Below are 13221 nucleotides of genomic sequence, written 5' to 3'. Positions count from 1 at the left end.
TTCTATTCCCAGAGAGTTCAAAGGTTGGTTCTCTTTGGTCTTCCCTCTTGGATCAGTCTTTAATTGAAAAGTCTTTGTTGTCCTTGCAATTCAGTCATCCTGCAACCTATACTCTGCTCACCAGCAATGCTGCTAAATTGTTGTCCTATTCTGCAAATTATGATGTCCTATCAGATGCAGAAGAAAGCCTTCATGTCTCCTAAACTTCTTCCCTAGGGGCTGAGAATACTGTGAGAGATTGAATTCCTCAGGACTGTGACTTGTGGAGGGGAAGAGTTGGAGTTGGGTAGAAATGGGGTTTCAGAAATGCAATTTAAAAAGTTTTTTGTTCTTGAATATTGAATAGTATACTTGGGGAAGGGGGTGTATAGTATAAAGGGTTAACAGATGGGATAGCTAATGTGTGACGATGATGATGATGATGTGTTAGACTCGAGAGAGGGAGAGATGTTGGAACACCATACCTAGGAGCAATATGCCCATGCTGTAACCTGTTTAGAAGTAGTACTAGTAAACAAGTGTTAAGCAGATACCAGGGTATGACTGCAGTCAGTCTACTAACCAAGTACCATGCCTAGAGTCCACAAATAGAAGGGCCTTCACAGAACAGTTGGCAATCACCTGTCGAGCATGGATAGAACTCTGTGAGAGAAGAAATGTTTTGAACAGCAGCCTCTCGCCTGGCCATGGCTGGAGCTCTTCAGTAAAACTAATCAAAGCCTTCCCAGCTTGCCAGTTTCAATGAAGAAGCTCTTCCTGCTGTGTATTCATCTCGATGACTCTGGCGAGTTGTTGACAAGTTGGGAAACAACCTGCATGGCTGGGAAATATGGGATCAAGTGCTAAATGACCTCTTAAGTGGCTTCCCAACAAACCCAGTAACTTCTAAATTATTTACCCATTGGAAATGCAGGATTTTCCTGCTCTCCTTCAGTCTTATCCTGGAAAAAGCCAGCAGAGTGGGATCACTTTGGGATCACGTCAGCATCCTGTGAAAACTACCCTCAACATTTCATGACTGGTCATGAACCTGAAACATTAACTCTGTTTCTCCCTCCACAGGTACTGCCTGACATGCTGAACATTTCCAGTATTTTCTGTTTTTATTCCAGATTTCCAGCATCCGCAGTATTTTGCTTAGGCATTGGAATAAAAATTAAAAGTTAGCTTAATTTGTGACAAGAAACTCACCCAGGCTCCTTAGACAGCACCTTCCAAACCCATGACCATTACCACCTAGGAGGACGAGGGCAGCAGATAGAAGGGAACATCACCACCTGGAAGTTCCCCTCCAAGCCACTTGCTGACTTGGAAATATATCGCCATTCCTTCACTGTCACTGAGTCAAAATCCTGGAACTTCCTCCCTAACAGTACCGTAGGTGTACCTACATCACATGGACTGCAGCAGTTAAACAAGGTGGCTCACCACCACCTTCTCAAGGGCAATTAGGGATGGGCAATAAATGCTGGCCTAGTCAGCTATACCCACAACCCACAAACAAATTTTTTAAAAGGAAATGAACTCATTTGCTCATTAGGCTTACTAAAGGACCAGTTGTGGCTCTAGGACAGAGTTCAAATCTAATCACATGTTGGATACAAGCTAAGTGAATGATGAAACAGGTAACATCACAGGGGCTGAATGGACTATTCCTGTTCCTGGTCTGATTGCAAAATATTCTTTTGTGGATACCACACACTTTCATTTCAGTTACTGGAGCATAGAATTGGGGTTGATAATTCCTGCTCCAAACTCCAAAATACAGCTCATTGCAAGGGAGGGGATAAGTGTCAGAAAGGTAACAGTCCACTTTATGGCTTCCACCTAGAACTAAAGAGCTTCTCTTCAGGGAACATTCTTTAGTGGCTGGAAACCAGCTTACCAAGCCTTTGTCTGAGAGTTGGAATTGAAATTAGCCATGGCTTCAATTTGCTGCTTTATTAAAGTAATGAGATCAAGGCTCCCTTGGTAGCATGGAATAACCTCTCCAAGGTGTTAATGAAACTCAGTTGAACAGTTCAAATAACCATTGTTCACCTTGGGACTTTAGAAGGATGCATTGATTGAGAGAGAAGATGAAGAAAATGAACCTAGTCAACCAACAAATGCAATGTAGAAGATAATGAACATCTTTTAAAATGGATTTATATCGGGCAGGGAGGAATTCTAGGCACAATTTGCCTGCTCGAGTTTACTAAGCCAATCCCAATTCTGTGTGTTCACTGTGACAGTAAAAGAATTACATTTTCAATCCACAACTCACTGCTTCACCGCTACAAAGGGTAAAATTATATTCTCTTTCTCAGTTGATGCAGACGCATTTTGAGGGATCTGGGGCAATTAGCAAATGCTCTTTGAAAATCCGTGGGGTGAAAATGGGTGTTCACCCTGGTGTGGTTAGCAATCCTCTTGGAGATTGGGTTGAGGCAGAACAAAGGGAGCAAGGGGAGTGGGACTAGCTGAGTTGCTCCTCCAGGGAGCTGGCATGGACACTAAGGGCCGAATTGCCTTCTTCTGCGCTGCAACCATTCTATTCTATTCTATTCTAATATCCTGTGGCCAGGCTGTATTGTATCCGGCTGGGAAAGCCAGGCATTGAAAAGTGTTTAATTATAATCGTCTCTTTCACTGACAAAGAAAAAGTATTAGAGAATCTTAAAGGACCAAAAGTCGACAAATCCCCATGACCTGATGCCTGCATCCTATGCTTCTAAAAGCGGTGACTGCAGAGATGGTTGATGCACTGATTATGATTTTCCAAAATTTTCCAAAATATGAAATAGGAGCAGAAGTAGGCCATTCGGCCCCTCAAGCCTACTCCACCTTTCAATAAGATCATGGCTGATCTGTTTGTGTTTCAAGTTCTACAGTCCCATCTACCCCCAATAACCTTTGATTCCCTTACCTAACACAAATCTATCTACCTCTTCCTTAACAACATTCAGTGACCCCACTTCCACTGCCTTCTGAGGCAGAGTTCTAAACTTGCAAAGCTCTGAGAGAAAAAAGTTCTCCTCATCTCTGTCCTAAAAGGGCGACCTCATTTTAAAACAGTGCCCCCTAGTCCTGGACTCAACCACAAGAGGAAACACTCTTTCGATGTCCACCTTGTCAATATCGTTCAGAACCTTATAAACTTCAATCAAACCACCCCTCACTCTTCTAAACATCAGTGGAAACAAGCCCAGCCTGTCCAACCTATCCTCATTAGACAACCTTGCTCATTCCAGGTATCACTTTAGTAAACCTCCTCTGATTGGCCTCCAATACATTTACATCCTTCAATAAATAAGAGGACCAAAACTGCACTCAGTATTCGAGATGCAATGTCACCAATGCCCTGTATAACTGAAACATAACATCTTTATTTTTATGTTTAATTCCTCTTGTAATAAAGGATAACATTCCATTAGCCTTCTTGATTATTTGCTGCACCTGCATACTGATCTTTTGTGACTCATGCATGAGAACATCTAGAAGTCATGTCCCTCAATCAGGTACTGACTGCCTTTGAACATGGGACCCTCACCCTGGGAGCCCGCAAGCGACCCTGACAGCATTTGCTTTTTGTGCTTCCTCCATGGTGAGCCCCCTGGCCCACCATTGGGTTAATAGCGGTGACAGCAGGATGAGGCCCTTAATTAGCATTAATTGCCCACTTAAGGGTCTCAATTGGCAGCAGGGTGGGAAGACCATCAACGGGTTTTCCCATTATGGACTTAATCAAGATGGAGGCGGAGAGGTGGCATGGTCCCCAACCCCCACCCTCCCATCTGATTAAATGCCCCCTCTGCTGCCAAACATGCCAGTGGGGAGGGCATTAAATTCTACCCTTTGATTTGGATATGCCCTGTTGAAAAATTTATGGATTTTAAAATCAGATGGGGGTTGATTGAACTTGGCTTTTTGATGTTGTCCATGGCAGTATTCCTGTCAAAACTGTCTCACAGCTGAGGAATGCCCACTTGTTGAGATACAGGAGAGAATTGGCAACTGTAGAAGCAAAATATTAAAAGGTGCTGTACTTGCACTGTCCGCCTCCCACTCCAGCAGTTGGCACATCCCACCTCACACTGTGGAAGACTGATCAGTCTCCTGACTGCCTCAGGACCCTATACAGACTAACCCCTGCCTGGAATTAAAATTGAGGTATGACTCTTCCAGAAAGAATGAAGAATTCAGGGGGAATCTTTTACCAGAGAGTAGAAATCAATATGGAACTCTCAAATGGAATGGTTGAGACAAATAGCATGTATGCATTTCAGGGAAAACTAGGCAAGTACTTGAGAGAGAGAGGAACAAGAGAACATACTGATAGGATTAGATGAATGGGGTTGGTTGAAGAAGATGTGGAGGTATAAACACTAGCACAGACCATTTGGGCCAAATGGTTTGCTTCTGTGCAGTGCATTCTGCGTAATTCTACATAATGGGGAATTCGAGGTAAATTCTCCCACCTTACAGCCTCAAGCTCCAAGATTGAAGCCTCGCCAACCAAGAGGATGCATCAGAAACTTGAATGGGAACATCAACAACAATAATTTGCATCAGTTTTCCATATAAAATAATGGGTGACAAATTGTGGACCAGTTGTTGCAGCAAAAGTAGCACCATCGGCCAGCGTGCCTGTTCCCAGGCTCCTTCCTACTCCTGGGCCATTTTGATAAAGGCAGTTTGGGGTCGGCATGGCCATCCACAGCAAGTGGCCAATTCAAGGCCTATTATGGCCTGTTAAGGGAGGCCAACTTGGATTTTCCCTCACACCTCCCTGTGGCAGCCCAGGACTGCAGCACTCCAGCAGGTTTAGAGGCTCTCCCTGGGTGCAGCAGAAGCCACAGAGAGTGGCTCCTCACCCACCCTTGTACCCACTTCATTGGTGGCCTGCAAATGGCTGCAAAGGCCATTTCTTATTTAAACTTTAAAAACAAGTTGGAGAGTGGATCATTTGAAGCACCCTCTCCCTCACTTACCTTCCATTACATCCTGCTGCTTTCAGGCTGGAAGGGCTCTGGTTAACCCTCAAACTTCAAGATCCCTCCACCTGTCCTTAAATGAATGGCAAACCCAACTTCTGGACAGTAATTGGCCGACCTGGGGAAAATCACAATGCACGACTGTTTCCCACAGTGTGGTCTTCCCACCCCCAACTTCAGCCCAATGGTGAGTTTCAGAAGCTCACAGGGAAATCCTGCCTGTGGTCTGGATGGGAGAATCATCCACAGAAGGCCAGAAGATAGACACGCTTTGGGCAGGACTTTCACTCGGCCACAGTAACAGGATTGGAGGAGGCGGGAATCGCAGTCTTGTGCTGCTGGTTATCACGCTGGTGTGGTTCCATGATCTTGACTCAGTCCCATTTTTGGTGAGGCCAGGTCAAAGTCTGATTGGCTGCCATTGACAAGTGGCACATAATTAATTGAGGGCAAACAAGGGGCCTATTAAGGCCCCTTTCATACACTGACTAAGATTTCCAGCTGGCTTTGCACATTGGGCCACACAGCCAGTGCATCAAGGCAGCCTAATGGCAAGAAAGGGATGGGGCAGCAATTAATCCCATGAGGGACCCCCTATCCATAGCTGTCATGGCTGCCATACCACAACTGCGGCCACTGGCTGTTCTAAGGAGGGGGTGGACCTCCACAATCACAGCAAGACAGCTTTGGCCATTTTAAATAATAAAAATTGTTACCAATTCTTCAGTGAGCTCCATGTTGGCGTGCCCCTCTCTCTCCATCACACATCAACAGCTCCCACCTCGGCCATTGGGACTACCGATGTGTCAGTGCTGAAGTGCCACCCATTGGTCCTTTAGCTTTGTTGTCCATTATTGGACAACAAGTCCACTCTTTGGCCTTTAATTGAGCGGGTGTGTCAGAATCATGTCATGCGGGGTTAGGACATCAGTTTCCCATTCCGGAATGCAGATGCAGCCATTGGGGGATATTTAATAAAGGTGATAGCGGTCTCAATAGCTGCCTGGATAGCCTGCAAGAGCCCCGTGTTGCCTCTTTTGAGGAATTAATTGTCAATCTGGCAATTAACCGGGAAATGGCAGGCCTTCCCCAGGATCGAGGACCCCGGGGTCAGAATTCCCATCTACTGGGAGCTGCAGGCCCATCGGAGGACAAAATTTATTGCTTGGCAGTGCCAAGGGAGGTGGTGGCTGCTTTCTGCACTGCACCCATCCAAGGCTACAAATCGCCAATGGACCCAGGCACAGGTGGATGATAGTGCAAATGGAGAGGGGGTGTTAGCAGCAAGGACAGAGGGGTGGCTCTCAGCCCTTTCCGATCCCAGATCCCTCAATCAGACAGTAAGTACCATTGAGCAAGGGTGAGTGAGTAACTCTATCGAGTACAAACCCATTTCCATCTGTTTCAGATGAAGTTACATTGTTTCATAGTTTGCCACTGTGAGATTTGAACTTTTGATAATCTTTTAAATGAAAACCAAATCAACAAAATTGGGATAAATCAGGCACAGACCCTAATTCAGGTCAGCTGTAAAACCAAAAACAAAGTTTAAAGGAAACTTACAAACTTTAAATCAAAATGTGATTAAAGGGGTCAACAAAACACCCCAGTCCCCGTGGTGCCCACTGAGCATGGAAGGCCTCGAGAGTGCCAGCAGACACCACGTGATCCCTCACCAGGGACATCCAGCAGCGAACGTAGCCGCGGAAGAGGGACAAACAATCGGGCGGGACTCCCCCGTCGATTGCCTGCTGCCTGGACCTGTTAATGGCCAACTTGGCCAGGCCCAGGAGCAGGTTCACGAGGAGGTCCTCCTCCTTCACGACCCCCTTCCGCACCGGGTGCCCATAGATCAGGAGCATGGGGCTGAAGTGCAAACAAAACATCAATATAAGGTTTTTCAAATAACTAAAAAGGGAGTGCAGTCTACAACACCCTATGTATACATGGTCCACGGATTCCACAAGACCGCAAAAAGGGCACGTGTCCTGACAGTCCGTGAACCTATGCATCCTCTTGTTATAGGGGACTGCTGCATGCAACACCCTCCACCCCAGGTCCCCGATAGAAAGGGGGAGGACACCTCCGTAGAGGGCCTCCCATCGGGGGCCTCCGCCACCGGACGGCAACAAGGCACGACAGGGTGTGTCCGGTCGACGGACAAGGGCGAGAAAATGGAAGGTGTGCAGCAGCAGTCCGTACAAAAAGCCCATCTTTGCCGTGCCAAAAGGCACAGAGGGCATGTCCCCGAGGCGGCTCATATTGCGGTGCACCAGCACCCAAGGGAGGGTTCGGGGCTTGGGGCCAATGTGGAATTCTGACCGAACAGGGGAACGCTCAGACGGAAGACCACCGCGTACCTGGGCCTCCTCAAGACCCAAAATAACGTCGGGTCCGAGCACGACCGTTCTCAGGTCTTGGATGGCATCAGCTGCGACCTGGACACTCACAGATGCGCGTCGCGCCAACTCCTGCGGGAGCATCCAGCCCAGTCCTCCGCCACCCAGCACGTCCCCAATCCTGGTCACCCCTGCGGCCACAACCCTCCTCTCCGCCAACCACTGAAAAGGACGGAGGGGCGGATTCCTGAGCAGCGGCTCTCTGACAATAGCCGCTACTCCTGACGGGGGAGAGCTGCGTCGCGAGGCGACCACTTTCCAGACTTTGATCAGGTCCTGGTAAAAGACGGGCAACCCCTGCAAGGAGCCACCGAGGCCCGGCTGTTCTATAAACAGGAGCTGCACATCATAATTCAGGCCGTGCACCTGACGGAAGAAATACGTCATCAGGGCACACAATCTAGGAGGAGGATCGACGTAGAGGTATCGCTGCAGGGTCTGAAGGCGGAAAGTCGCCACCTGTGTGCGTAGGCACACTAGCGCCTGACCACCCTCCCTAAGCGGGAGACTCAGAACCTCGGCAGCGACCCAGTGCAATCTTTTGTCCCAGAAGAAGTCGACTAACAATCTCTGGATTCTTGTGACAAAGTCCGGGGGAGGGGTCAAAGTGACCAGCCGATACCACAACATGGCGGCGATCAGCTGGTTTATGACCAGAACTCGATCTCGGTAAGATAGCACTAGGAGCAGTCCTGTCCAGCGCCGCAGGCGAGCGGTGACTTTTGTCTCCAGTTCCTGCCAGTTTGCCGGCCAGGATTCCTCAGCAGGGCAGAGATGGACCCCCAGGTAGAGGAGGCTGGTCCTGCTCCAGGTGAAAGGCCTGAGCTCCTCGGGTAGGGGATCCAACTGCCACTGACCGACCAGGAGTCCAGAACATTTACCCCAGTTGATCCTGGCAGAAGAAGCGACAGAGTAGACCTCCTGGCACTCGCGCATCCTCCTAAACATAAGGAGCACGTCATCGGCGTAAGCCGAAAGGACCACCCTGATGCCCGGCCCGCGCAGAACCAATCCCGACAACCTCCTCCGCAAGAGGCGCAGGAAAGGCTCCACGCAAATAGAATACAACTGGCCAGACAGGGGGCAGCCCTCACGTACCCCTCTCCCAAAGTGAAGGGGCGCCGTCAGGGACCCGTTAACCTTCACTAGACACTCCGCGGCGGTGTACAGAAGTCGGATCCGGGCGACAAAATGTGTCCCGAGCCCGAAAGCTCGCAGAGTTCCGAGTAAGTATTCGTGATCCACCCTGTCGAACGCCTTCTCCTGATCGAGAGACAGGAAGGCGCTCGACAGACCAGCCCTCTGGGAATGGTGGATGATGTCCCGGACCAGATGGATGTTATCATAAATGGTTCGGTCCGGGACGGTGTAGGACTGGTCAGGGTGGATCATGTGGTCCAGCACGGTGCCGAGCCGAGAAGACATGGCTCGGGCGAAGATTTTGTAGTCCGTGCTGAGGAGGGAGACCGGGCGCCAGTTTTTAAGAAGGCGGAGATACCCCTTCTTCGGCAGCAGGGCAATCACGGCCCTGCGCCACGAAAGGGGCATCTCCCCGGTAGCAATGCTCTCCCCCAGGACCCCCGCAAAGTCACTCCCCAAGACCTCCCAGAACGCCCTGAAGAACTCCACGGTCAGCCCGTCTAGTCCCGGGGTTTTGCCCCTAGAAAGACCGTCGAGTGCGCCAGTCAGCTCCCCCAGACTTATAGGGGAGTCAAGCTTTCCGGTGCACTCCGGGCTGACCTGCGGCAGGTCCTCCCACAAAACTCTGCAAGCCTCCTCACTGGACGGATCCGGAGAGAACAGGGCTGTGTAGTAATCTCGGGCAATGGCCCTGATGCCCTCCGGATCCGAGACAAGGGATCCGTCGTCGGCCAGCAGCGTAAAGAGCTGCTTACGGACCCCGTGCCTTTTTTCCAGCGAGTAGAAGAAGGGGGAGCCGTGGTCCATCTCCTTGAGGAACCGGATCCGCGACCTCACGAACGCGCCCCGAGACCCAACCAGTTGCAGGTCTCATCGTACACCGACCGCAGGGCCGGGTCTGCGTCGGGCAGATGGAGACATGCTTCATAATCTTTTAAATGAAAACCAAATCAACAAAATTGGGATAAATCAGGCACAGCCCCTAATTCAGGTCAGCTGTAAAACCAAAAACAAAGTTTAAAGGAACCTTACAAACTTTAAATCAAAATGTGATTAAAGGGGTCAACAAAACACCCCAGTCCCCGCGGTGCCCACCGAGCACGGAAGGCCTCGGGAGTGTCAGCAGACACCACGTGCTCCCTCTCCAGGGACATCCGGCAGTGAACGTAGCCGCGGAAGAGGGACAAACAATCGGGCGGGACTCCCCCGTTGATCGCCCACTGCCTGGACCTGTTAATGGCCAACTTGGCCAGGCCCAGGAGCAGGTTCACGAGGAGGTCCTCCTCCTTCACGACCCCCTTCCGCACCGGGTGCCCATAGATCAGGAGCGTGGGGCTGAAGTGCAAACAAAACATCAATAAAAGGTTTTTCAAATAACTAAAAAGGGAGTGCAGTCTACAACACCCTATGTATACATGGTCCACGGACTCCACAAGACCGCAAAAAGGGCACGTGTCCTGAGAGTCCGTGAACCTATGCATCCTCTTATTATAAGGGACTGCTGCATGCAACACCCTCCAACCCAGGTCCCTGATAGAAAGGGGGAGGACACCTCCGTAGAGGGCCTCCCATCGGGGGCCTCCGCCGCCGGACGGCAAAAAGGCATGCCAGGGCGTGTCCGGTCGACGGACAAGGGCGAGAAAATGGAAGGTGTGCAGCAGCAGTCCGTATAAAAAGCCCCTCTTTGCCGTGCCAAAAGGCACAGAGGGCATGTCCCCGAGGCGGCTCATATTGCGGGGCACCAGCACCCGAGGGAGGGTTCGGGGCTTCGGGCCAATGTGGAATTCCGTCCGAACAGTGGAACGCTCAGACGGAAGACCACCGCGCACCTGGGCCACCTCAAGACCCAAAATAACGTCGGGTCCGAGCACGACCGTTCTCAGGTCTTGGATGGCATCGGCTGCGACCTGGACACTCACAGACGCGCGTCGCGCCAACTCCTGCGGGAGCATCCAGCCCAGTCCTCCGCCACCCAGCACGTCCCCGATCCTGGTCACCCCTGTGGCCACAGCCCTCCTCTCCGCCAACCACTGAAAAGGACGGAGGGGCGGATTCCTGAGCAGCGGCTCTCTGACGATAGCCGCTACTCCTGACGGGGGAGAGTTGCGTTGCGAGGCGACCACTTTCCAGACTTTGATCAGGTCCTGGTAAAAGACAGGCAACGCCTGCAAGGAGCCACCGAGGCCCAGCTGTTCTATAAACAGGAGCTGCACATCATAATTCAGGCCGTGCACCTGACGGAAGAAATACGTCGTCAGGGCACACCATCTAGGAGGAGGCTCGACGTAGAGGTATTGCTGCAGGGTCTGAAGGCGGAAAGTCGCCACCTGTGTGCGTAGGCACACTAGCACCTGACCACCCTCTCTATATGAAGTTACATAGTTTTTGCCATTGTGAGATTTGAACTCTTGATCTTGGGTTTACAAACCCAGTACCATAACCACTTGGCTATTTAGGCCAAGCTAAGATGTAACTCTTTTGAGTACAAACCCGTTTCCATCTGTTTCAGATGAAATTACATTGTTTCATAGTTTGCCATTGTGAGATTTGAACTTTTTGATCTTGGGGGTGCCAACCCAGTACCATGACCACTTGGCTATTTAGGCCAAGCAGGATGAGTGAGTACCTGCAGAAGTGGGATGAGGCACTCAAGTAGGCATTAATTACCCACTTAAAGGCCTCAATTGGTGGCTGGATGGGAAGGCCGCCAATGATCCTGCCCACCTTGGACTTCTTGGGGCAGAGGTGGGACCGTGTCAGGGTCCCCATCAATCACACTTCCACCTGATTAAATCCACCCCACCCCCCCCACCCCCACCCACCACCAAACCCACCATGGAGAAGGGCATTAAATTCTGCCCATTGTCTCTGTGAGAAGTAATTTGCAATGATCCAGTCACTACAGCCCGGTCTCAGCTTTGTCACTTTTGAATTCCCCATCTCTATGTTGGCTGAGAAAGTGGGAGTGAGGAGGAGGCAGATTAAAAATATCACTCCAATCACTAAATCTTCATAAAGTTTTATTTCCCATAATAACTTTCAAATCACAGGTTAGTTTTCTATCTCTGCTTGCCTGGTGTGGCACACAGCTAGAGTCATCAGTTAGATTTGTGTCTTCACTAAGCTCCACTGCAATCTTTTTTCTGAATAGAATGAAAAGCAAGGCTTACAATGTTCATGGAAATCACACTTGGCAGAATTCTGCTTTCATCAAAAAGAGCTTTATTCCTGATCAGCCTTTCTACCTTATCTGCAGCACATATAATACATTGTCTTTTTTTCTTACTATTTATCCCCCTCTCTCTTTCTTAAGAAACATAAGAAAGCATTAGGATGAAGAAAAACAACAAACCTGCACCTTCCAAAATCTTGTACAATTTATCTCTTCCTGCTGCAGGGCTTCTGGCGGATGTTAAAGGTCCCATGACAGTTTTTGAAAAAGTGCAGAGATGACTTCTCCTGATGTCTAGCAAATATTCTTCCCTCAACCAACACCATCAAAAACAAATTAACTGGTCGTTCATACCAGTTTCCTGCTGTCTGCGGAACCTTGCAGAAAATGGTCACTACATTTGTTTATATCACAATCGCCATCGCACTTCAAAGCAATTCATTGCGTGTGAAGCATGTTGACACACTTCTGAGAAATGATGACTTGGTACATAAATGCAAGCCTTTCATTCTGCCTTTTCATAGACTATGGCCCGCTTATTTCATCTCCAGAGGCAAATGGGAGCTCATAAACTGCTGTTCCCAGGGGCGCGCTGTGTGACAAATGTCAACTGCTGCTGCAGGATTGTCAACTCAGCGAAAGATTCTCTTTGGCCTGCCTGAAGCTTTTTGGTCTTCCATTGCAAAGAGTTGCCCAAGACTGAGAGATGCGGATTGGCAGATTCCAAGGTCCAGGACTACTTGCTGAGGGATGCACTAAAGTTATTGGCAGCTGCCACAAAGACACAGCAGGGAACATAGAACATAAGGGCAGGAGTAGGCCATTCAGCCCATCGAACCCGCTCCACCATTCAGCACAATCATGGCAGATCATCCACTTCAATGCATTTTTCTCACATTATCCCCATTTCCCTTTGTCTCATTGAAAGGTCATCATTTAAGGTCTTTCTGGCAAGGTGCACGGAGGGGCTGATAACAGTATAGAACTCCTTGGGCTGTATGCCTGGCATTGAATATATATAGTAAAGTCACCTTATCCAGGAGCTTGACTGCAGTTAACATTGTAGCATGTGGATCAATTCAGTTACACTGTCCCTGGTGAACCTTAACTTTCACCTACTCTTTCTTAGAGAACTCTATTTAACTCCATTGTTTAGAGGGTAACAGTGTGTGAGAACAGCCCTTGGATGTAATCTGATCTTCATGGCAACCTTCCCCAGAATCTTTGAGGGCTTTCCAGAGGAAAATTCATCCAATTTACCTAAAATCATATTGCATAGAATTTACAGCACAGAAACAGACCATTTTATCACATCTGGTCAAAGCTGGTGTTCGTGCCTCCTGCCGCCCAGGGGCTGGCAATCTTAATAATGAGAAGAGTCATTTTTTTAAAAAATTTAGTCAAAATCTTAAGAGCCACAATGCTGTTACTCAAAATAATGAAAAATAAGACAGAGACACATATTTCAACAACATTTTAAAAGTTTTTACAAAAATAGTAGTTAATTGAATGATACCTTCTCACAAGTAAAATA

The sequence above is a fragment of the Carcharodon carcharias genome, chromosome 14 (assembly GCF_017639515.1).
Source record: "Carcharodon carcharias isolate sCarCar2 chromosome 14, sCarCar2.pri, whole genome shotgun sequence".
In the NCBI taxonomy this organism is placed as follows: domain Eukaryota; kingdom Metazoa; phylum Chordata; class Chondrichthyes; order Lamniformes; family Lamnidae; genus Carcharodon; species Carcharodon carcharias.
The sequence above is the reverse complement of the archived record's forward strand: the minus strand, read 5'-3'. Positions refer to the sequence as shown.